Source organism: Lissotriton helveticus, chromosome 4_2 (assembly GCF_964261635.1).
Source record: "Lissotriton helveticus chromosome 4_2, aLisHel1.1, whole genome shotgun sequence".
NCBI classification, from domain to species: domain Eukaryota; kingdom Metazoa; phylum Chordata; class Amphibia; order Caudata; family Salamandridae; genus Lissotriton; species Lissotriton helveticus.
Genome location: NC_136064.1, coordinates 81,301,423 through 81,326,054, shown reverse-complemented (window position 1 = coordinate 81,326,054; position 24,632 = coordinate 81,301,423). Strand labels below are relative to the sequence as shown.

At 40.3% G+C, this 24,632-nt stretch overlaps 1 long non-coding RNA gene across 2 annotated transcripts in view; it reads right to left on the bottom strand.

Moving 5' to 3' along the window:
• Positions 1 to 3,120: 3,120 nt before the first annotated feature.
• LOC144752044 (uncharacterized) overlaps positions 3,121 to 24,632 on the bottom strand; it is a 404,282-nt gene continuing 382,770 nt past the window's right edge. For both annotated transcript variants that reach the window (XR_013594018.1, XR_013594017.1), the window contains 3 exons: positions 13,434 to 13,507; positions 10,557 to 10,682; positions 3,121 to 3,316 (listed from right to left, as the gene is read on the bottom strand). This is a non-coding gene — a long non-coding RNA (uncharacterized LOC144752044). The remainder of the gene's footprint in view (positions 3,317 to 10,556; positions 10,683 to 13,433; positions 13,508 to 24,632) is intronic.

Sequence of the window (24,632 nt, the reverse complement as noted above, 5' to 3'; positions counted from 1 at the left end):
CGCCAATATTTTTATGAGCTATATTTGGGATGCTAATAGAAATATCCAAGCACCTATGAGAAGAGATGTTACACAGAGATGCCATCAAAGAGTCCTCGAAGCGTTCTAAAAGGTAGCTGCTTGATCATCATCCAGTTACTGAAATCTTAGAATCAAAAATTCTAATCCACAATTTTGTGGAGGCGAGGAAGGTACCTCACTTGGAGTAACGGCAATCTAAGGAAGAACTCCACATTGCTTGAGATCTTCTGACTTTTTTCTTTTTGCGCCACTGATGCAATCAATTTTTTGGAACGTTGATATTCTGCATGTGAAGAGGTAATGTGTGCCTTTGGCCTAGACTTCTAACCTCAAGAACAAGCAAGGTTTTAAAGAATGTTTGTGTTTAAAATGCTCAGAAAGAGACCACTTGCTATCTGTTTAGATCTTGCTCCTGCACTCTCCAACCTGGATTGATGCAATTGGATTTTAGTTCCTTATTTCGGCTGGGTACCACAAATGTCCCTCCCATTCCAGAACTCCTTATTCTAGAGCCAGGATTAAAGTACTTTAAAAGCTGCGGCCTTCAGAGATTAACACCAACAGCTACAGTAGGGGGAGTCAGTCTATACAGAAGTAGATTGGATCCTAGAAGGAAAGAGAAGAGGCCATTTTGTTAAGCCCTTCTTAGCCACTGCTGAAGTGGTTTCTTGGTATTCACAACAGATGTTCACTATTATCACTGTGTGAAACTATTGTTCGATGCTAAAAACTGCTTCATGGTGCTGAGGTGAGATGACTATTGCTACTGTAATCTGTGGTGCATATTTTAATGTCCTAAAAAGAATATAACGCTAAGTGGAATGGCCAGTGTTTGTACTAGTGATCACATTTAAACAGCACATTGAGCCTTTCCACCGTCCAACAATCATTCCAAAGATTAAAGGCAGGAAAGATCCCTAACAAGTAGAGCCTTTCTCTTGCCATATGAATTTCAATTTGAAGCTAGAGGATAGAAACCCAAGCCTAAGACCTCGATAGATTGGGAAGGTGGCACTTTGGATTTCTACACAAAGATAGCTGGTGCTCTGGTTGAGCCAGGCATTCAGGAAATTGCAATCCACATTCATGTTCAAACTGACTTCCCTTGTCTGTAAGGTGAGAGCAACAAGCTGAAAATACCAAAATAATCACAGAATCTGACCTGAAAGAATATAAATGGGATTTTCTGGTCACTCCAGATAAATTGAAGTTAGAGGTGGCGGGGCATGGCAAATCAGAACTTAAGAGGTATAAAATCACTTAGAAAGTTGTGCAAACAATGGGATCTTTACATCCTGAAGTAGCAACACTCCACCCAGTGTAAGCTGTGGGAATTTGTAATAGGGTTATATTATTCTTCCATTCTTCCAATATTGCAGAGAAACCCCCATCTCCTAGATTTTCTATGGCCATGCCATAAAAAGTAGGGGTAGGTGATAAAAATTCTGCTCTGCCAGCGACGTTAGTTGAGTTTTGCCACAACCCTTAACACATGTAACATGGAGTTCCGGCCAAATTCCACCAACTGCAACGTGGCAGAGTTTTTCCTTACACATAGCTCGCCAATGGTAAGTTGGCGAGATTTGGCGTCCCCTAGTGTGACTTTCAGTTGCTAGGAGGGCACCCGGAGAGATTTTGCCAACAAGGGCGATCACAACTGTTCGCGGTCAGAAAGCTGCCACTGGAATAGAAAATCTACTTGAGTGGTAGCAAAATCAAGTCGAAAAGCAGTGCCTTCTAGCAAACCGTGTGGTGCCGTTTGGGCAGATTCTTCAGCATGGAATGAGCTCGCTGCGAAAAATTCAGTGCAAAATGCCTAATTCTGTCAGTTCGCAGAACCTCGGAATCTCGCAGAGTTTTAATGTAACTCTGCGTAATTCCAGAGGGAAACTCCATGCATTCTGCCCACACCTAAGAAAGGCATTCTCTTGAAGGAGGATAGGGAAGGTAGGCATGATGGTCTAGGTAATATGACAAATTGCATCTTATAGACCTCCACTATTTAAACAACCAAAATAGTGGAGGTGCGTGCAATTCTTCTAAATACATTTAGCCAGTCTACCAGGCTTTGATGGTAGAGGAATAGAGCATATCTGATAACTACTTACCAAGACCAAGTTCGGCATTGGCTTGAACTTGGGTTAAAGTTGAAACTGGACCTTTCACTCCTGCCATGAAAGTGCAAACGTGGAAGAAGTTGATTGACGCACAGACACCTTGGAAGGAGAATCTGTGACCTGGAAAGGAGTGGACCATCTGAAGACCATTGCCTTGGAAACTTCATCTTTGCTGCCTCCTTAGGACACACTATGCGCCAAACAGGAGTTTTCAAAGACGTTAAAGGTAATAATATCTAGCCTTAAGATTCCGAATCAGTACTTCCAATTCAAAGATTGGCAGGTAATGTAAGAATATGGATCAGCAAAACTCATGACAAAGTGAACATAATTAATAAAGATTAGAAATCCTAATGTAAACATGGTACATAAGTTACAAAATCTATCACTTTCTCATTTTCCAAAGAGGATATGCCCTTCTCAATGTTCCCAATGGATTCATAAGGTGTGTCACTGATCCTCACCATGCTTCTTCCATTCACCAGTGATAGTATTAAGTGTTCCCAAGCTTGAGGAAGATGGGTGAACACTGGAAGGCCTTCACAACACACAAAAGTCTTACATTTGTGGGTACTCACAATCGTTGCCAAGATTCTCACACCCCTTTTTTCTTACCTAGTTAATTTAGCTTTACATGTGGAAATAGAGTTTGGATAATTAATCCCAAGGGGTCCCAATATTATTTAGGGGGTTAGGTAAAGGATTTCTACAATATTTTGCATGTAGAGAAAGAAAACATGTATTCCTCCACTTACACCTGTACATTGGTCCCACTGTATATTCCTAGGTTTTTTGTGTGAATTCCACTAAATAAGCTACTCAAATACTAGAAATTAGACTTTTATGGACAGAATCACCACTTCCTTGTGAACTAGACTCAATGACCCAAAAACATCTTTCCACATACAGACTCATTGGCTTATCCTCAAGTCAACCATGCCATTCTCAACCCAAATTCATATCATCAACTACTGGACTTTGCAAGTTTTGTTTTTAATTTTGCAGTCATACACGTTCCCGGCTGTGTCGCAGCTACCACTGGACTCAAATGGTTTTGGCTTGCTTCCTCTGTGGTGATTGAGTTCAGGTTATGTTCAAAAGGCACAAGCGTGGACCTGTGACAGGAATTGTGGCATGATGCTCATTTCAGTACCGATGCCTGCGGCGGCGACGTTCCTCTGCAAACAAAAATAATAAATATTTGCTCCCAAATAAATTTACATAAGACATAAGATAACATGCATACCATAACATCTGCATTTGTAAAGCACATGTTCACCCCAATACATGTATTAGCACATGTCAGAGATGTTTGTTACATAATTTAATGGAATTCATGTTGTAAATCTCAATTGCGAAAAGGGTATATTCTTTTTTCCACTTGATTAGTAATTTGATCACAAATGTCATACAAAACTAAAACTCATTATTGAGGTTTATACTTTAAAAATGGTGTTAAATAGTATTAAGACCTTAAAAGTTACATACTCCGTAGCAAGCAGTCAATTTGGTAGCGGAACAGTCTGATCCTGTAATTGCCGACTCGTATCACCCCTCTCGGGCGGGGTCCAGGCCTATCATAAGCCATTTTTGAGATGATATCCCCCCTTCTGTTCCAGGAGCTCCTCGGCTAGATGACATCCATCCACAGACAGGAGCAGTTGACTTGTGGCTCATCCCAGGCCATTACCCACCCATATAGTCACCACACATTATTACATCGGCTGATGATGCTGCCTGATGCTGTTTCGTGACTCATAGGGAGAAAGCAACCTCCTCTGCCCTGGCAGAGAGAGTGTACAGTGAATGTATTTGGTTGATGAGTTTAGACTCAGCTAGAGTGTTTGTATTGCAATACCCTATAGACACTGTCTTGTGCCTTACGCCTTCCCAGCCGCCCTCTTTTTTCAGATATAGCATGTGTAGCCGTAGACACTTGTCCCACCATGCCAAGTTGGCCTAAAATATCTCAGCGTATTGAGTACTTTTCATTTTTGCCTAATTATGTTGCTTTTAAATTTCCAAACTCATCTTTGTTTTTATTTTTTACATTTTGTAATTTTATTCGTAAATACCACGTTGTGGCAGATGTTTCCTTTTTTCGCATATATATATATCCTCCTCAGCACATTTGTTGCACATATATAGTGGTCTGATACAATGGCAGGAAAATAAGCTCAAACAACCCAGTGTATCTGAAGATCATAGTCTGGCAGAAAGGTAGAGGTCTAGACCTAAAGGTTCTTAAGAGGTTATTTACATACCAAGTTAGACCTACCATTAGGGTACTGTACAGCTCTGTTAATGCGGGGTGGAACCTTGCCACTGGTGCTTATTGAAAACAAGATCAATTTGTCATTGACCAACATTGCTAAAAATGACACAGAAAGGTAAAGCTGCACCACTGATCTGCAAAAAGTCCACCCTAAAATTATAAAAGGTCTGGAAACTCATGTCTTTCTTCCCTCGTCTCCTTCATTGTTGTCTTCTTGTGGGCCTCTGGCTAGGTAGGCGGCCTCAACCTTTACCGCTGGGATTCAACCGAAGCACCTTACATGATAATCTCCAGCTCTGATCCCTTTGCTTTCTTATGAGGGTAGAATCCAATAGTAACCCTCCCAATCTCACAAATTTCCTTGTAGTTTCCCGTCTACTCCTATAGTAATGAGACATTTTCTTACTCATTCATCCTCAGCAAAGCCGATCTTAGGTCCCAAAGTTCTGTCCGAGCCAGGAGCATGAACCCCAATGTTGTCCCTGGTAAGTAAAGAGCCATGTTGCAATCCTCTCCTCCTAAGGGGAGTCTCCGCTTGCATGCTAACCAGCGTGAGGAAGATTTTCAGCACTGGCCGATCATGTTATTTCTTCTGACCAAGGATCTTCTTTGTGTTCATCTCACATCTTCTCAATTAAAAAGTTTTACTTGTGCAATATGCAGGCACTTGACAGCATTTAAAAACTGGCCTCTATTATGACAGTGGCCAATGATGTAATCTGATGTAGTAAGCCTGGTCACAAATACAGCATATGCCTACCTATACCTACATGCCTTAAATGAGCAATGTATTCACTAACAGCTAGATTCATTAAGCTCAATTGCGCTCGCAAAGGGCCAGATTCTGAGAATCTGTCCCTTTGCGTGTGCAATTTTTGCATTTGGGATTCATCATCCCAAATGCAAAATTCGCTAATAAAGAATTCGCACATTTGCGAGGAATTGCATTTAAGGAATCTCTATTTGAGATTCCTTAAATGCAATTCATGAACCATTTTGAAATTGCGAAATCGAAATTTAGGACCGCTATTTACCACGAAGTCAAACCTCGTGGTAAATAGCGAAAACTTAGAAAAATGCATTTAAATGCATTTTTCTAAGTTGCATGTTACACACACACATGTCCTTTGGACATGTGTGTGCACAACATCAGTGTAAATTCACATTTCAGGGGTGCTACAGGGTGTCCTTTGGACACCCCTGCACCCTTGAAATCGCATCCTTATTTGCGATTAGCAAATTGCTAATCGCAAATAAGGAATAACTCCCCATTCATTCCTATGGGCCTTTAGGAATGAATGGAGAGTTATTCCTTATTTGCGATTAGCAATTTGCTAATCGCAAATAAGGAATGTGTAGGAATCGCAATTTATTTAGCGATTCCTACATGAATCCCGTTTTGCAAGTCCTTAATAGCGATTCCTTATGAATCGCTATTAAGGACTCGCAAAACGGGTCTTTGATGAATCTAGCCGCATGTGTTGCGGCAATATCAATGATTCAGGCTTGTAGATTGAGTACTGAAGCAACAAGACTTATTCTGGAAAAAGACCTGCTAGTCTCTCTTTCTTGACTCCTATAAATCCAGGATTGGTTTGTAGTTACTTTTCACAAAACACCCTGTAAGGGAAGTCAGCATTTTTCTGTAGCTTCTCCCTCATTGAGTGTGAGCATTATTACCTTCATCTCTTAATTCATATGAACCCCACACCTTTATAGGCAATCCCCTTAACTTGCTGGTAATTCCACAACTTGGAGAAAACATTCTGGTTGTAAGTCAATTTTTGAAGAACCTTCTCCCTCTTGACCATTCGCAGTGGTCGTAATAGACTTATGCACCATGGATTGACAGAATGTAACTAGACAAACTAAGAATAAACTTGAAAAATTCTGTGTTTCTGTCCTTTTAATGTTAGAAAGGCCCCAATTCTTCCAAATTTAGAAACTTATACCCATTCCGAATCTGGGATCTTGCAACACAAGATTGAGCTCTCTTGCAAATACAGACATAGGGAATATCAGAAAAATCACAAGGAAGCTCATCTGTAGAATTCCTTGGGGCCTCTCTTGTGAACTTTTTCTTAGCATCATTCAAAATAGTTCTGAAAATCAATGTTTTCAAAGAGATTTCTGATTCAGTCAAACTCTGATGGGACCACCACTTTTATATTTTTACTGGTTGCCACCTCCTGACAATCTTTAATGCAACCTTTCATACCAGTCTTGTAGAGAAATAACAAGTCTCTGCCTGCTCATCTAGCCTTGCAAAAGTCCCTTTGAACATAGGCTTAGCACATTGGCCTAGTCTAGAGTTCCTATAGAGCGCATAGCTACCTGAAAGCCTCCCAGCGCTAGAACAGACATCAAAGGTTGTCAGATCATCACAGAGTGAAAGATTAGTTCATAAACAGCCACATTTTTGGGGCTTTGCGGAAAGAAAATTCATGCTCTACTTGACTTAATTCTGAAGGTAGGGTGTTCCAGAGTTTGGGAGCCAAGTAGGCCACTGAGTGGCCTCTCCATCAAGAGCTGCAAATCTTAGGGATGTTCAACAAATGTGCCTAGGAGGATCTGAGAAGTCTCCCAGTCATGTAATGGGAGGCTAGAGGTCTTAGCAATAGGGGGGCTTTTTTGTTGAGTGCCCTGTGCATAATGCATAAGGCCTCAAATTGCACTTGTTGCTTCCCCTAGGAGCCAGTGTAGATCTACCATACCTTTTTTTTGGCACACTAGTGTCTCGGGATGTTCATAAGGAGCCGGGCAATGGCGTTCTAGACAACCTGTAACCTTTTAACCACATATTGGTGTGAGTTGAGGTGTAGGGCATTTCTGCAGTCCAGGTGGTATAACACGAGGGCCTGGACAATCACTCTTCTGGCTGTAAAAGAGAGAAGATTAAGGACCTTCCTCAACAATTGCAGAAGGCCAAAGAATCTGGCAGCAAGCTTTTTCACTCGGAGGTCCAATGTTAGGCCAGAGTCCAACCACATCCGAAGGCTCTTTTTCTAGATTTTTGGGCTAGGAAGCCTACTTAGGTAGTCCAGCATGGAAGTTGGAATGTTTTTACAGAGATTATTGCCCCGCAGCATAAGTTCCGTCTTGTTCTCGTTGAGTTTTAAATTACCAGTTAGCCATCCATCGGCTACTTTCTGTAGGCATGGGGCCAGAAAGAGGTGCCTTGAGCTGGGGTTGGGTGAGATTGACATAACCAGCTGGGTGTCATTGGCATTATAAACCAGTGACAACCCGAATGAACGCACAATTTCAATCAGAGGGTACATACACAGGTGAAAAGGGTTAGGACTCAGGGAGGATAACTGAGGTACCCCACAACTTAGAGAAAGACTGGCACAGTAACAGGACTGTTCTACAGCCTGGAAGGTTCTGTTCTGCTCTGCCCTCGATACCTGCATTTGAAAGGCTCTGATCGAGTGTAGTGTGATCTACCATATCGAAGGCCGCACTTAGATCTAAAAGGCTCAAGGCTGCCGAACCTTCTTGATACAGAAGCCGTCTTAGTTCTTCAACCACAGCCAGCAAAGCTACTTCTATGCTGTGCTGTGGTCGGAAGCCCATTTGAGTGGGGTGAAGGACTTCATTGGATTCAAGGAAGGTGGAGAGTTGTTTGTTAACTTTTTTCCAGGAGATGTGAAGCTCCTGGTAGAAGGAAGATCCACCATTAATTACTCAAATAGAGGGGGTGGATGTTTTTTTTTTAAGTGGTTTGACTATCTATCGCATGCTTCCATTGAGCGTAGACCTGCCCACTAGTGAGAGAGAGAGAGAGATTTAACAGATGTGTCACAGCAGGCGCAATGCTTTCAGATCCTTGGTGGAGGATGTGAACTGGGAAAGGGTCTAATGGGGAACCTGATTTTAGAGTGTTTAAAAGGTCTGTCAGAAGGCTCAAGGTAAGATTGGGAAAGGCCGTAAGAATGCATTCTGGTTGGTCTAAAAAGGGGCTTACTGAATGAAGAAGAATCCATGTTTGATCTCTTGGGGAAGGAGGAGTATTTGTCCATTATCTTCTTTTGGAAGAAAAGTGTCAGGTTGTTGCTGTGCTCTACGGAGGCTTTTGGAGTGGTGTTGGCTGATTTGGGCTTCGCGAATTCTTTGAGGATCTGTAAGTACTCTTTAGGGGACTTGGAGGAGTTTTTCAATTTTTGTGGAGAAGTACGAGGCTTGGGACACTTTTATTTCCTTGTGATTAAATCTAATATCTTTTCTGTTCTTGAGTTTGCTAGCCTCATCATAAGCCCTTCTCCAGCTTCTCTCCATTTGCCTTTTCAGGGCCAATATAATAATTAAATAAATGCATACATGGGTGTGGTAGTTGTACATTTCAAAACAGTGGTAAGTTACACACATTCAGAGACATAAAGTCACCTTTTAGTTGTTTTTGTGACTCAGGCTCCTTATATCTATTAAAATTGTTCAACCTATTTAAGTTTACAAATCATATGCATCTACACCTCGGCTTTTAAGAATTCATATTTTTTACTTACTAACTAAACTAAAATAAGAGTGGTCGGTTAATAGAATTTTTTTGCCTGGGGTGCCCTTCTCTAACCTGGCAGAAGACTGCCCGCCATATTTAGAGGTCTTCACCAGCTTCCTTCCGTGGCCACCTTGTAGTGTAGTTCCTATATTCCCAATAGGCTCTGTGCATTGGAATAACATAAACGATAGTTTAGGCGTAGGACTGTGGTCGACTAGGTCTCTATTGAATATGTTAGACTTAATTATGAATGCCAGCTAGCTCAGAGGTCACTAGAAACTTTCTCGAGTAAACAAGGAGGTGTTAACTTCCCTGAATAGACAAGAAGGGATTAGCTTCTGACAACCGCATTAACATGACAACTTTGCTCCCTCCAGAATAAGGAGTATATCTCCAGAGTCGCAGAAACAATAGATAACTATTTTACTCAGTCAATCGTGCATGCTTAGTTTCACCAGAAGCGCAGAGAAATAGAGAGACGGGCGTTTTCAATAAAAATGGTTATTTATTGAACAGTCTTCTTTCTCATGCAAGAGAAGTGAGTTGCCACAATTGCAATACTTGTCATAAAGTAAAGTGCGTACAGTAAAAGGAGTATTATGAAATAATACTGTAAAAGCATGGTACAGTTTCTAAGCCATACCGTGTTTAAAATAGATAAAATATATACATACATAAAATCATTGACTAAACGTACTCAACTGGTGCTTCTAAGATACGCCTACCCCGGTGTACCTAACCTAAGCCTAGTACAGGGAAGGAGTAAGTGAGCTGCAGTTTTAAGTTAAGTTAGTTTTTGCCAAGAATCTGAATCAAGAATTCTCTAAGGATCTAATCAGCTCCATACCTTGGTTATAGAATGAAGGAGGTCTTGTATCTTGTTCTCAGGACTCGATCTCCCAGAAATCCGCAAGGGTGACTAGAAACACTGGAGCTGGATTTCTCGGCAGGAGAAAAGACAGCGTCTCTCTCAGTCCGTCAGTGGGAGGGTCGGCTTCCTTTGGCTCTCGTTACAGCTGGGCTTCGCGTAAGTAGATAGCCGATCTGCTCCAAACCACCGTGTGTTTGTTAGGGCAGCTGTTGGTATATTTATACCTGGAAGGTGCCGGGTTTGACGTAAGGTTGGACATAAGACGTCACTAAGAACTTGCAGTTCTTTCAGGACTCCAGGAGTTCTTGGACAAATCAAAACAGAAGCAGGGGTAATTCCCGGGCTGCTGGAGGCTTGGTTTGTTTAAAGAACGTGTTGTACTTTCTAGGAGTCTATGGGAGTAGCCTTGCCGTATTTGGACTGCATTGGCTATGACTAAATATGGATATGATTCTTATGCCTTTATAAGGATATGATTTGTTATAACCACATAAGGGCATACATCGGGAATATTTAAATAGGGTCCTAGATACGTTCACAACAACCTACCACCTCACCACAAACTTTTGCTATCCAAGCAACCCTTTATCTCAAGCCATATATTTTGTCTCCCATCAACACTTTTTCTCCATCCCAAAGCCTTACTCGCCCAAATATTTCCTCCCTTAGAAAGCTCTGCCTCCCAGTCCAATGACTGAAGCTGAATAGACATTCCACAAATATCCCAGCAGTATATTGTACAGACATATATGTTCCCTACTTAGTTTCACCTACCACTGGGCTGACATGTTTCGGGTGCTTTTCGTGCTGGATTTTGGTGTTAGAGTCTTTTCTGCATATTCAAGACAGCTCTTACTAAGAAGAAGGTATTTAAATTGCTTCTGAGCCAAGAACATTTATCTGTAAACAAGACATATATTACATTGTTGATTTAATGTGAAAAAGTGGCTTTCCATTAGAATATATATCTATAGCGTTCAATTATATCATCCTCAGAGTGTTCAATATGTACTCGGGGCCTTAAAGTGTCCCAAAGAAAACATCGAAAAATGACTGTAAAACCCTTCCATAGGCCTATTTTTTTTTTAAGTTCATAGTAGTTACTACGTCCTAATGGAATATATTCACTGTAAAATTCCAAATTCTCAATAACCCTCTTGAGCATGGTACTGACTTATCACAGCAGCCAGATGTCAACTCTGTAGTACACATAGTAGTTGGGTTGTCGCCTATCATGAGCCCTTACATTGTCATTTATAGTCAACAAGCATTGAATATACTGAAGTGATATCTGACATTCCTACATTCAACAGTGTCCCTGTGCTATCCTTGCTCATCATTTAGAAAAATACCTCTGGAATATTTCCATTGCATTTTCTAAATCCAGAATGGACCATTCCAAACCTGAGAACTTTCCACCTTGAATACATTTGCGTACAGTCATCAGCTCAGTTTACATGGTTCCTGCATCAGCGACTAGCTATAACCTTGGTCATGATGGCTTTCCACAAGCATTGGGGTCTGTGGTAAAGTGACCTTCAGTCCTGGAAGCAGCATGATGAAAATAATTTTTGAAAAGGTAGGTGCATGCCTAAGATTTATCAGGAGAGTGACCGTGGCGTGAAAAGCAATAATCTCAAAAAGCTTTGTTGTTGAATTTGATCTGCTAAATTAGAATGCAAAATATTTTAAGTTACTCCTCATGAAATGCTGAAGTGAGAAATGAGTCAGATTTTGACCACCATAGTCCTCGTAGCCAGTGTAAAATTTAACAAAATAAATTGATGAGTCCTTGTGTTGCTGCGTCCAGATGTGGTTTATTCTTAGTAATCAAGAATTGATGTACAGGACATAAGCAAAGATGTAATTCAGTAAAGTCGCAAATGAAGCCCCACCGGGAGCAGCTGCCCTGCTGCTTAGCCTCAGATATAACTGACAATAGGATCAAAAATACACAAAAGGAACTCTAGGTGACATCATAGATAAAGGCTGAGCAGCTTAGAACAAACACTAAAGAAGGACAGAGAGGAAGGAAAAGCAGGATGTAACATAGTTGTTGATGATTCATCAATGACAACTCCTGTTTAGTTGTAAATGTAAATGTAGTTGAGCTTATATAGCGCACAGCTACCCGCAGTGGGTTTCCCGGCGCTTGCTTAGGGAACCCTTCCTGATATTCCCCTGTGAGATAGCAGGGTATCCACAAGGTGAAAGTCAGGCATCCCACCGCGAGGGGCTGTTGTGCATGTGTACATGAGGGGATAGACACATATCAGGGTCCATATTTGACCTTGTGTCTCTCCTGTCACTGTCAAGCACCTGCCTTGATTATCCGTTTGGTGATCTCGGACCTTCATTGGAAAGGTTGTGAGTCTTATATGATATCTTGTTGGCGTAATCCGGGGAATGATGAATCAAGACGAGGATCCTTCCCAATCAGATCGCAGGGACTTTGACTTTGCTCAGCCCATTGATGAAGACCTCTCTTCTTGATTCATAACCCAATACGCTGCGCTCTTCATTCAAGATCTATATTGGACGTCATCGCTTCGGGATTGCACTGACGTGATATAGGACTCCAGAATGCTGCGTTAACCGGGAATTTATTAAAAACCTTAAAAAGGAGTGACGCGCCAAATCTTAAATCTCACTCTTGGACCCTTTTTCGATAATCACTTCTGTTCCCGTTGTGACTTTCACTCCTGTGTCTAAAGTGACCATCAGTCTGAAGAGCCTTGAAAAAAGCCCTAGTCCTCTGCACCTGTCGTGGGGCAAAACATGTGTTGGGTAAAGAACAAGAAAATAACTTTAATCTACCTGTGAATCATTTGCATGAAAATATGTGATGATTTGCCCTCATGTCTATAGTGTTACCATTTATTATTGAAAATATAATGCTAACCAAGAGGTATAGGTACTTGACAGTTTGTGTCTAAATTGATCTGGTGTTTGCATCTCATTCTTAGAAATATCCCCTTATGCTTTTTGCCAATTTCCATGGGGATGTTTCTGGGACAGACCACCACACATGAACAGGGCTGCTCCTTACCTGCCAGGAATGATTATCTGCATTCGCCCATGCAGCATATAGTTTAAATGAAGGTTTGGGCATTGCGGCCCAGTGGTAGGATAAATTGTTGTTCTGGACTCCTCAGTAATTCCTTTTCAATGCATAGTGTAGGCTTAGTTTGAGGCTCAGTCTGGGGGAGGGAAGCGACTTCTCTTCCATCGTTTAACCTCCACGTCAGAAGCTGAGGCGCCAGCACTCGTTGCGGTATTCCCAATTCCCTGCCTGGGATTATTTCTCTCCTCATTCAGCACAATTCGACCAGGATAATCAGCAGCATCAGAAATCGAGCCTGCTATGTACATTCAGTGTTTTCAGATAGACTACTCATGGCTTAGAGCACCTCAGAACCTCTGGGCCACTGATGCAGACATCTTTTGGTCTACAAGCAGCTCGTGCAACTTAGTCTTTCTTCCATCTCTATACTTCTCCCCCTGAGCCCCTCACAGGGTGCAACAGAATGCGCCTTTGGGTGAAAACGATGTGCAGCCATTGTTTACAACCAACGATTCATGTCTTTTCTTATGACAAAGATTTTGTGTATTACAGCCAAAACACAACTATGTCACCTGCACCCAACCTACCTTGAGGGCTGTCTTCTGCATCTCTGGTCCTGCGCTTAGCATCTCACATCCATGTCTCTGGCGACATAGTTCCTCTGTGAATTGACAAGATTGTGCAAATGAAATGAGACATTTTAAGGGTTAACTCGATTTCTCTACACACACATTATTGGAGAAGTCCTGTTTGACATGTATGGACCAGAAAGAAGACCAGGTGAAGATGTTTGTACACAAACCCTAAAGGCTCCTTACAGTATAAAGTTATTTAAATGTTAGATATTACACTGGAGATAATTCATATCATGTTACTTACTGCTAACTATATTCGTTAGCAGGTAGCAGTGCACTCTGACTTGGTACCCTCTAAGTGCATTATCTTCGCCCCTGGTCTTTTATGCCGAAAATAGGACATCTTCTGGCTGTTATTACTCCTGAGCCAAGAGGCTACAAGCCCTGCTGTTATTCCCCCTGAGCCAGGGAGCCACATCCCTTGATCTTATTCCTTCAGAGCCCGGATGTTGGCTTGCTCTTGGCCTGGTCCTTATCTGATGACATGAATGTCCCTATTATGACAGCATCCTGTGATGCAACCCGGTGAGGATGACTGGACGACTGAAGCGAAAGAAGGCCAGGCATTGGGTGGCTTCAATGACATCACCTAACTGTACATGTGGAACATCACTGGACATATCTTACGACCTTCATTGGTTCATGGGTCAACTACAAAAACAGACAGTCCAGATCTTACATGAGTTTAAGATAAAAAGGGAGACTTGAGTGGACCTCAGTTTTTTAGGTTCATCTGCTGTCTCTGAAGATTGTTTACTAGTTCTGGAAACTGACTCTGAAGGACATGTCTGCAGAATATTGGATTTTTGGGGTTGAGAGACACCTGGGCTGCAGGGCCTTTAACAACCGGTATAGCCCCCGGGAGGCTGTAAGGCTACAATATAACATATTTTGGCAATTCTTGAAATCCTACTTAGATGTGGATTTTTAGTGGGTCTGAATGGAAAGGGTTAACGAATAGGGTACCACTGTACCCTTTAGACCATTGCCACAGGTGCAGTAAACACCTTCCATGCCCTCCATTCTCAAAATATGGAAATAACATGCATCATTGATGTGTTTCGCATCAAAGTCTGCATGCATCAAAATTTACTAGGCGAATTCACACAGTTAATTTTCAGCAGGTTCAACTTGGTATCGTTTGTCTGGGGAAAATTGGGATGAGTGCTGTGTGTGCATAACTATAATTTAAATCCTTGCTCAAACTGGGTTTAGCACAGAGGTGGAATTTCTATGCCTGATCAGAACTAGGGCCTTAAAGCTGCAGTAATTGCTGATGCTTCAAAGAAAAAAGTTGATGATGTGTACTGCCCCGAGAAGTACCGAAAGGAATTACAAAGAGGGGTGCAGACAAAAAATAAATAAATAAAAATATTTTGTTGCGCGCGCTGCATTGCCAAATGTGATGCAGCGCGCGCAACAAAATTCGTTTTTTTTTTCCCGATACTTACCTGAAATCGTTAGTTTCCCGCATTTTATAACCCCCCCACCCTGCCCCACCCCCGCCCCATGTCACCGCCCGGTGGCATGCCCGTCACGGGCCGTGCCTGGGTGCAGAGACAGGGCCGGACTGGCCATAGCGGACACCGGGCAATTCCCCGGTGCGCCGCACGGGTGGGCGCCGGTTTTGGGCCCCCTGGGGCCATTTTTGTTACAGGGCCGTTTTCGCAGCATAGCTGCAAAATCGGCCCTGTACCAAAATCGGCCGAAAAACGGCCCCGGCAAAGAGCTCGGCAGCACCTCCAACCCCCCCCCCCCCCCCCCCCCCCCTTCACCCCCCCTGGAGTGAGAGGGAGAAGGGGGGGGGGCAACATTTTCCCAGGGCCGGTTGTGGTTCCCAGTCCGGCCCTGTGCAGAGACCGTAGAACCGCTAATCCGAGTATAATAATTCTGCTTTGCTGAATTGCCTGACCTTTGTCCCAAAAACCGAACATGTATTTAAAATGAAGAAAAGTATTGGGACACCGGGACAGTCCACCGAAAACCGGAACTGTCCGGGGAAATCCGGGATGACTGATCACCTTAACTGTGATGCAGATGTGTGTGAGTGGCGCTCGGCAGCAAACTGCGCCGATGCCAGGCGGAGAGCAGGATAGTTCCATATCTCTCTAGATATGGTGCGTTCCTCTTTTCTCCCTGTCATACAGCGCAGCTCAGAAACTTCGGGTGCTGCGCTGCGTTGTGCGAGAGGTTTGTAAATCTAGACCAAAGTGATTTCCTCATTGGCCTTGTAAATGAGGGAACACACCTTTAGGACAGTGACAGCTCTCCATGTACGTCAGGGCTCACCTCAAGCTCCCAGAACTCTTCAGGACAGTTCATTTCCTTGACTGGATACAGCACAAGCCAAGCCCACTTCTTTCCACTGTCCCAGTATTCTGCGGTAGCTAGAATACTGAAGTTCTGCTGCTCTAAGACTCTTTTCACATTTTCACTTCACATTTTACTGGGAAAGGTGTGGCATAGTGGCCAGAGCAGCTGACCACGGGGCTCACTGTTCGATCCCCGGCGCTGGCAGCAGCTCTCAGGTTGGCTCAGCACCATGTGACTCTGGGCAATAGCTCATTGAATCTCCCTGACGGCCCCCAGCGCCTTGAAACCCATAAGGGGGTGTTATGTTCGCGCTTTGCCAACAGGAATTGCCATCCTGCCATGGTAAGGTACGTAAATACAGCCTTGTAAAGGTGTGCGTATCTATGTATCTATCTATCTATCTATCTATCTATCTATTGATCCAGCAGTCTATAGGAAATATGTCATAAACTAAGCTACCCAACTTCACAACTCACTTTAAAAATCACTACTCAAACCCAAGGACCCATTAATCAAACATGACATATTTTGACCAACTGAATCATGTGGCCTAATAGAATTATTCACAAATTATATACATTTATATACAACCGCGGTAAATAAAGAACATCATATTTACAAACCTAGCTATTTATTAAGCCACATATGGCGATTGAATCTAACTAATGGTAACCTGAACCCCTGAAATTACAAGACCAGCTTGTTTTCAAAAGTAAGATTTTATTAGTTATTATTTATTTCCATAAATGTAATTTTTATTAAAAGCGTTTTTATTAGAATCATTGCAGATAAAGTATTATAAAATGCAAATTTTATTTTTGTAAATGAAAGTATTAATTCGGTATTTTTCAAAACCTAAGTCCCTAACTAAGCTAAATAGATGGAAATAAAGTAAAGTCTTGAGGTCTCTTATGTGCTCCAAGTAAAGTCCGTCAGCACGACGCCCTCATCCAAAGGTTAGAAAGCAGCAGCGTGACCCATCCACGGGGAATGGATTTTTATACCTTTCTGCACTAAACTAATCTATGTAAAAGTAAATCTTTTCTGCAAAAGTCGGAGTCCCATTGGTCCACAAGTGACAAGTGACATGTCACCACATATTTCAAAACATCAGTTCCGTCATATTCTTAGAGTCCATTGTCTCTACATTCGAGCTCCGAGGCTTCCTCTGGTTGCAACATTTTTTGTAAGAAATTGTCATTCGTCTCATTTCATTTCCTCGGATGCAAAGTTATCAAATGTTCCTCCTGCCAGTTCCTGGCCTTGGCCTTGTCCGACTAGAACATTGTCAGAGCCTCATAGCATTCACCAAACGTTACTTTGACGGAAACCTTTTTTCAGAATGGACATTTCATGCTCCGTGCAGAAATTAAAATTCATCTCTTTAGTAAACTCGAGTAAACTAGGCCCAAAGTAGTCAATTTAGTGTCACTAGTGTATAAACAAACACAAGAAAATTATTAATATAAGAAATATTATTTATTCTGTTTCCACCCTCCATTAGCTAATTATTTAACCCATTAGTCTAATGTTACCTAGCATAAGCAAACAAATAAAACAGCATTTTATATCTACCAGTCTTCATAAAATCCACGAAATTCTTTATGTACCTATAGAGAATAGAATGACACCACATAGACAAGGAAAGCAAAATAAGCACATGCCACTTTTTAAATTCAGCCGCAATTAGTCATGACATGACAAAAAGACAAAATTAATTTATTATTTTTGCACGAACAAAAAGATGCAACAATAATGCACATTTATGAGCACACATGTTAGAATCCCGCGTGTAATAATTTTAATTTAAATTGAATTAATACAAACACATCACAAATCATTAATATGATTATTTTATATTATGGAAATATGACTTTGCGAGTTGGAATAAAAAGTAATTCTCTATCTCGCTCCATCAACTCCCTCATCTGGTGATTAACAAATCACCACACCACACCCAAAATTTGGATAATTTGAACTTCTTGGAAAATGATTCAAATTCATTTGAATTAGTAATTCTAAAAATGTGTTTCTGCAAAATCTTTACAACTGTCATATTGGGCTCTTTGTAATTCTTGTAACTCAATCTCCCTTTCTTGTTCCTTTTTGATTTTATAAATTCTTTTTTTTCCCTTCATGTGTTTCTTTCTTTTGTGTAATAAGCAGCCAATTTTTGTCAGAACTATTACAAATATTATTACAATCAAAGGTGCCAAAATCTTGCCAAGAACTGAACCACCTATTTCTTGAAACCAGGTTTTTAAGGCTTGAAATCTTTTTGAAAGACGTTCTGAGAAATCTTCCTCTTCTAATGGAACTATCTCTGAATGCATTTCTGTAATGTTCTTAATATACATCTCAATATTCTTACTTTCGTCAGGTATGTAGGTGCAACAATGTTGTACATGTAAAATGCCACAGACTCCTCCCTCTTTTGCTAGGAGTATATCTAGAGCAAGGCGATCTTGCATCACCATAGATCTAATTGCAATGACCTCAACATTCATTAATTGGAAACCATCTGCTGTGTCAGTTGACAATCTGTCAACAATTGTGGATAATTTTCTGATTCTTCCTGCATTCAGGGTTATACCTATTAAAGGTATCACTGCTTCAAAAATATCTCCCAAAATTTCTGTGAAACTTTCTCTTTTATACCTTTTTACATAATTATTGATTTTGAACATTCCTTCTGTATTTCTGTCAACGTGAAATATCTTTGGAAAAACAATTCCAACAAAACAAGTCCCATACCAGTGGTCTGGGAGGTTATAGTAAGCCTTGTCACCACAAACAAAGTAAATCCCAGGAAAAATTGGATCCTTGCCACCTTTAAATCCCCAACCTCCCATAATCTGATAAGTGTCTTCACAATTGCTAGCACCCACAAAATAATTATCAAAAAGTGTATTGTCTCTTCTAATGCAATGCTTACCACTAATTGGTTTGTCTATGTGAATTGTAACATTATCAAAAGTTTTGCCATTAAGCTTCTCATCCTCTTTTTGCCAGAATTTAGATTTAGTCTGTTTAACTATTTCATTTCTTTTATAAATCGCTCTTCTCTCCTCTACTAGATTCAAGAAATTCTTTCCTTCAGTACTTAATTTGCAAGTTAAATTATTCTTGTAAGCATACTCATAGGTGAGTTCGTTAGTGACTAAGAAAAATTCCCTCATCTGTTTAGCTTTTCTATGTTTATTTAAAACACTCTCAATTTTCAAATTAGCAAAAATTTCATCAAAATTTGAATAATAGTATTCTAAACGTCCAGTTTGATAAAATAAGCTAGCTAACACACTACATGTTATACCATATGTAAGAGGAAGCATATTATATGTCACTCCCTCAGAAACAGAAGCAGGTAACTTTACGCATACATAGCAATCTTTAGCATCCATTACTTTAACATATTCTCCTAAAAGCCTTGTGAATGTATTGCTTGAAAAATCACTAATAGATTTGTCCTGCTGAATTTCAGGTTTGTGATCAATAACTTTGCTTGTTGCACTATGTTTGTTATGACTAACTGAAGCTTTGCTTGTCATATTGGCTTTGTATAAGTCTTTGTTTATTTCAAAAGGGATAATAATAGCTAAAACTATCCAGAGCAGAATTAACATGAGCACCCACACCAGAGTCATCTTACAGCATCTCTTAAAAATGGAACATTTTGAAGTACTCCGTTCCATAACGTAAGGCATCTTATAATTAATTTTACCTCAAAGAAGTAATTAAAAAAAGAAACAATTTTTTTTTATTTTTTATATTAGTTTAAAATATACACCCCCCTTTTAAAAGAATTTTTTTTTTCTCTAACAGTGTTTCTTCGACCTTATGTCACAAGTATTTTTCCAACTAAACAAATTTTCTTCGACCTTGTGTCACCTAACACAATTTCTTTGGCCTTTTGCCAAAAATGAAAATCAACATTTCTTTTAATAGATTAGTACTTCAATCATTGTCACTAATTTCTTCAATTTCTTCTTCCTGACTACTCCTATTTATTTCAATAACAGGGGGAATTATCAGGTACGTCCACTCAGGAGATTTATATTTTTGATTTGGTCTCAAAATTCTTTTAGTTTTTCTTGTCACTACTTCTATTTTTCTCCCTCTTTCAGCTTCCTTTTCAGGCTCTTTTTGACTAGTAATTTCATCCACCTGCTCCTTTGAATTCTTAATTAATCTGACTCTTAACCTTCCATTTTCTCGTGGCCACAAATCACCTTTTCTCAAAATCTTCCTTTTTGGTTCTGAATCATTTGTTTCTAACTTCCAAGATCTTTTCTTCACACTTCCATTTTGACCATCCACGTCACTTTCTCCAGAGTCGCTGTCAGAAATTTCAATGCTTGACACAGGAACTTTTCTAATCGGCAGTCTCACTCTGTTAGGAACTATACTTTGTCTTCCATCACTGGTACTTGGTCATTCGTCTTCTTCCTCCTCTTCAATTACCTTCAACTTCCCAGTTTCTGGTTCTTTGTTCCTTCTTTTAGAGCTTTTTCCCTGCTTTTCGATACTCTCCTGGTCAGAAATTTCTATCGTTTCAGCTTCTCGGTCTTCAAAATTTTCAGTAGACTTTACTCCATTTATTTTCTTGACTGATTCTTCTGCTAATTTCTTTTCTAGCAGATCTTCTTCATTCTCAGAGTCTATTTCAATGATTTTCAAATCTTTTCTCGTCAACTCTCCATTCACAGGTACAATTTCCAGATGTCGACCTCCTTGTCGATCTTCAAAATCTGGAATTCCTTCACTTTCTACTTCAGAATCTGAATCTTCTGTTGAATCACTCTCATCATCAGAATTTTCAGGAGTAGGTATTGGAATAGTATGACTAGGAGGAATCCACCTTTTCAATCCTTTACATTTCACTGCATTTGTCGTGACTAGAATTATCTGTCTAGGTTTCTGCCACCTTGGAACTAGACAATTTCTTCTTCGATGTACTTTTGTCCTGACCCAATCTCCAGGTCTCAGATCATGTGTCTGTACTTTTTCATCTGATTGTGCTTCAGTTCCCACCTGATTAGACACAGAAGTCACTACGTCAGACAGTCTCTTGCAATATTCCAAAATAGCACTGTCATTAATGCTCAACAATTTGCCTACTGGTACAAAAGCTTGTCTCATGACTCTGCCCATAAGAATTTCATGTGGACTCAAACCTGTCTTTTTATCAGGTGTACTTCTCAGAGACATTAAAACAAGTGGAAGAGCATCTCTCCACTTTACACCTGTATCTAGACACATCTTTCCAATTCTATTCTTAATCGTTCCATTAATTTGCTCAACCACTCCAGATGCTTCTGGTCTGTATGCACAGTGTATTTTCTGCTCAATATTTAATGCTTCACAAATTAATTTCAAAAGTTTGTTATCAAAATGGCTTCCTCCATCACTCTCAATAGTGACTGGAAAACCGTACCTTGGGATTATTTCTCTAAGCAGCAATTTTGCCACTGTAACTGAATCACAATGACGTGTAGGGAATGCTTCTACCCTTCTCGAAAACAAACAAACAATCACAAGAACATATTTCAGACAATTGTGTAGAGGCATTTCAATGAAATCCATTTGTAATCTGGTGAAAGGACCACCCTCTCGACCTATTATTCCTGTACCCACAATTGATTTTCTGTTTGGATTCATTTGTTGGCAAGTCAAACACCTCTGACAGAGAGATTCTGCAATCGTTCTAAATTTAGTATTAAACCAAGTCTCTTTAAAAAGTCTGATCATGGAATCTCTTCCAATATGGCCAGGACCATGATACAATCTGGCCATGTCAGCAATCAAACAATTCGGTAAAACTATTCTGCCATCTTTATAAGTCCACACTCCATCCTCATCACGTGGTCTACATTCTGCTTTTAACCAAGTGTCTTTTTCCTCATCATCAGCTTCATTTTGCAAATCCCTGATTTCTTGCCATGTTTCTACTACTGTTGTTAGCATCAATGAATTTGAATCACATTCCTTACTTTTTTCCCGATTGTATGCACAACATTTCTTTGCACAATACTTAGCTGTCTCATCTGCATAAGCATTGCCTTTGGTGATATAATCCTCACCTTTTCTGTGTGCTGCACATTTAACTACAGCAATCTCTTTTGGTAACTGTATGGCATCAATCAATCTCTTTATAAATGTTGCATTTTTAATTGGTGATCCTGCTGAATTTAAATAGCCTCTCTGAGACCAGAGCTGTCCATAATCATGCACAACCCCATACCCATACTGGCTGTCAGTTATTATGGTAATTCTCAAATCTTTTGATATTTCACAAGCACGAATTAAAGCAATTAATTCAGCCACTTGTGCTGAACGAATTCCTTCAAGACATGATGCTTCTTCGACATCTGCAACTGTACAAACAGAATATGCTGCCTTTAAAACACCTCCCTCTGATCTCAGACAGGAACCATCTACAAAGTAGACAAAATCTGATTCAGGCAAAGGTACATCTTTAATGTCCTGCCTTGGCTTGGTGCAATACTCCATAACATCCAAGCATTCATGTGCTACGTCATTTTCATCCACAATTTCAGAATCAGGTAATAATGTGGAAGGATTTAGGTTCACACATCTTGCAATAGAGACATTATCTGCTCCCAAAATTATTTTCTCGTATTTCGTCAACCTATTGCTAGTCAAATGTTGAGTTTTACCTCTTGTTAGCAGTATTTCAACTGAATGAGGTACAAAAACTTTTACAGGAAATCCCATTATGATTCCTTCACTTTGCTCTAAACTGACACTTGTTGCTGCAACTGTTTTTAAGCAACCTGGTAGTGCTTTTGCAACAGGATCAAGAACTGCAGAGAAATAAGCAATGGGTTTCTTCAGATTCCCATGCCTTTGAATTAACACAGACAATGCACATCCTTCTCTTTCACTGCAATATAGTTCAAAATCTTTCTCATAATTTGGCATGCCGAGAGCTGGAGCTTCACATAAGCTTCTTTTTAGATTTTCAAAAGATTCCAATTCAATTTCATTTAAAACAATTGGATCTCTTACATCTGATTTTGTTAACCTTTGTAATGGTTTCGCAATTACTGAAAATCCACTTATCCATTGTCGACAATAACCAACCATTCCTAGAAACATTCTGACCTGTCTTTGTGTTCTTGGAGGTTGCATTGCTTGAATCATTTTAATTCTCTCGACTGTCACCTGTCTTTTTCCTTTTGCAATTCTATGACCAAGATATTTCACTTCTTGTTTACAAAACTGCAATTTTGCTGGAGACACCTTATGTCCCTCATCTGCTAGATGATTCAAAAGTATAATCGTGTCTGTTACACAATTTTCTCTTGTTTTTGCTGCGACCAACAGGTTGTCAATATACTGCACCAACGTTGACCTGCCAGGTAAATCTAGATCTTCCAAAGATCTTTTCAACAGCTCATTAAAGATAGAAGGACTCTCTGTATACCCTTGAGGAATTCTACACCATGCGAGGGTCCTACTCTGGAATCTGAAAGCGAAAATTTCTTGGCTCTCTGGATGCAATGGCACAGTAAAGAACGCATTGCAAAGATCAATTACAGTGTACCATTCCGCATCATGTGGAATTTGATACAAAATTACTGCTGGGGTTGGAACCACAGGACAACATGGAACAACAATCTGATAAATTTTTCTTAAATCCTGAACAATTCTGTACGTTCCATTTGATTTTTTGATTCCCATGATCGGTGAATTACAAGGACTACTCTCAATTTCTTTCAAAACACCTTGTTTAATTAATTTTTCAATTACAGGAATAACACCCTCAATTGTCTCTGCTTTCATTTTATACTGAGGAATGTTTGGAAATTCTATTCCCTGCTTCACTGTAATTTTGACTGGATCGACATGTTTCATCAGACCCATCTTATTTCCAGTCAAATCCCAAATTTCATCCTTTACTGTTTCTTTGAGTTCTTCTGGTAAATTTTCTTTTTCAAATGCAGGAAACAATTTTGTTTCCTCTGCTTCCACCAACATCATTGTCATTCTGTACAAACCATCTCCCTCCATTGTTTGTAATTCAACTCCTTCAGGAGAATAATATATTCTGCAATTCATTTTGCACAATATATCTCTTCCCAACAAATTCACTGGACTACTGTTACAAACCACAAATCTGTGTTTGTCTTTAAAATTTCCAATCTCAACTGGTACTGGATCAGTTAAATCCGTTTTGATCTGTTGATTACTTACTCCGACTACTTGGATGGTTTCCCCAGAGAGAGGTAGGTTTTCAATTTGCACTGATCTAACAGTAGAACGGGTAGCACCAGTGTCCACAAGAAAAGTGATGTCTACATCATTAACTTTCCCATTTACAAATGGACCAGACTGGTCAACCTCAAGAGTGGCTCCAATCACACACTCTTCCCCCTCTCTCGGGCACTGTCAGAAGCAGTCATCAGAATCACTTCCTTGTTGCTCAGTCAACAGAAACTGTCCTGAAGCATTTTGCACAATTTGTCTTTGTGACCTTATTACCTGATCATCTCCTTGAAATCCCACACTTGGATTATATTTTTGACTTCCCCACAATTAGGAAAGGGAGGCTGTGGAATTTGATTTTCCTGGTGATTCAACTGACGCTGCAGCTGTCGCTGAAGACTCAGGTCATTTAAATTCTGTTGTAACTGTAGCTGTCGCTGCAGATCAACATCATTCTGCATCTGTGGATTTAACAATGGACTTTTTAAATTTCTGGGTGGTTTCTTACACTCATCTCTCCAATGTCCAATCTCTCCGCAATTAAAACAAGGTAATTTCTGTTTTAGTTCTTCAACTTTCGGATTATATTTTCTGTTAATATTACATTTA